The following is a 1,979-nucleotide window of genomic DNA, read 5'->3' as shown; positions in this document are numbered from 1 at the left end:
TATATATATATATATATATATATATATATGTATATATTACATAGGATGTTTCAAAACTTTATTGACAAGCTTCCAGAGCAGTTTCTCGTCGAAGAGGATGTTCCTTGCGTCGCCTGCGTTTATTACCGTCACTTACTTTTTTTACATATTAACTTCCCTCAATCGCTTGTCGCAGGAATCACAAGCGGTTTTCGGCATTTCCGACGTTGTGGAAGCTTGCCAAGGGATTCTGAAGATCTCCTATAATGTTAATTTTATACTATGTATACATAGCGATATACATAATGGAGTGTAACGTATTACATATGCGTACATACGGGGCGATCTTCTGATTGGTCTCTTTAAGGACGGCTTCGATCGAAATCCGATTAACTTGACGAGTAATTCAACCGATAGAATTGTTTAAAGCGAAATTTCTGACTGCATAATTCGTTGCCCCCAATCTCTCCTTCCATACATATGCTGAAAATTAATAATTCCATTTATGAAATTGTTAGTTGGTAATTCTGCTTATAAAATTGTATTTATAAAATCAATATGTATATATTATTCTATATAGATTTATATAATTTATTACATAAATATATTTATAAAATCAATAAGCACATTAATTTAAAAAATTAATTTAAAAAATTCTACATTTATTACAATATATTAGAAATTAATAGTTCCGTTATTTAAAAAAATTAACATTTTTTCCAAGTTATAAAAAAGTACAAGAATTACTCGATAAAAAATAGAAAGTTTTCATAAATTTCAAATATAATAAAATCTTAAAAATATGATTATTTTTAGAAATATTACGAAATGAAGAATTTTTTAATATGCGCCGTTTGAATTAATCGGAATTTAGTCAAAGACGCCTTAAATACAGTGACTTGAAGTCGCTCTATTAGATGAACAGGTTTTATTTCGGGGCACTCGTTAAAACCACGTCAGATTGCGTATTCATTAAGAGGAGACTGGAGATTGTAGTTCCATTAATCAGGGCTGAACGGACTAAGATCAAAGATATCTGATTCTTAAAATTCTAGTCTCCAACTCGCATTCGCCGAATGCATAACTGACTGTGAATTCGATAGTTTGTACTACTCGGCACTGCTGCAAGCTGAAGACTATTGTACATGTAGCTATTTAATGGTAAAAACATAATGTAAACATATTGACCGATGAAATAGACGGTGTTAATATCGTTGTATTTTTGGCGGAATATATATTGGATATTTTGCCGGTTAAAATGCTCATGTTGCGCTTTTACCCTTGACTGCCTTCATGTATGTGTAGCGGTTTTCATAGCATTACAGAACGAAAGGCTCGTTCTTTGTAGTTGAACTTTTAATACGTGTTATCTTATCTCTTTTTTCTCTTGAATGTTCAATCACGTGCCCTTTCATTTTAAATGCAAAAGTTATATAACAACGCGTGGCTACAAAGGGCAGATTCAAGTTTGTTCTTTACAGCTGAACCTTTTGTATGAATATTTATATGAATAGAAGGCACATGCTAATATCCTTCCTCTTTCTAAACATTTAATTATACATCTATTCTATTTTAAGTAAAGAAGAAAATATTCTATTTTAAGTGAAGAAGAAAATATAATATAGCTCTGCTACAAAGAGCGTGGTGAACAATTTTCTGAGAATTCTTTATATAATATAATTTTTCAAAACTTTTACATTAAATTTCGGAATTTTTCACAAATTCTATATAATTTTATAACTTCTTAGAAAATTTCTCGGATCTGAGTTGGAACACTTCTCAGAAATGCTGAGAAAGTTTTATTTTTCTTAGAATTATATACAGGCCAAAAGTTTGTGTGAAAACACTTCCTAAAAATTTTATAAGCTTAAAAATCTGAAAATGTTTCTATCATTTAATTATAATATATATCTATTTTATTTTAAGTAAAAAAAATATAACATAACTCAGCTACAAAGAACATCCTGGTGAAAATTTTTTTCATCATTTATATAATTTTA

Source organism: Trachymyrmex septentrionalis, unplaced genomic scaffold, assembly GCF_001594115.1.
Source record: "Trachymyrmex septentrionalis isolate Tsep2-gDNA-1 unplaced genomic scaffold, Tsep1.0 scaffold277, whole genome shotgun sequence".
NCBI classification, from domain to species: Eukaryota; Metazoa; Arthropoda; class Insecta; order Hymenoptera; family Formicidae; genus Trachymyrmex; species Trachymyrmex septentrionalis.
The sequence above is the reverse complement of the archived record's forward strand: the minus strand, read 5'-3'. Positions refer to the sequence as shown.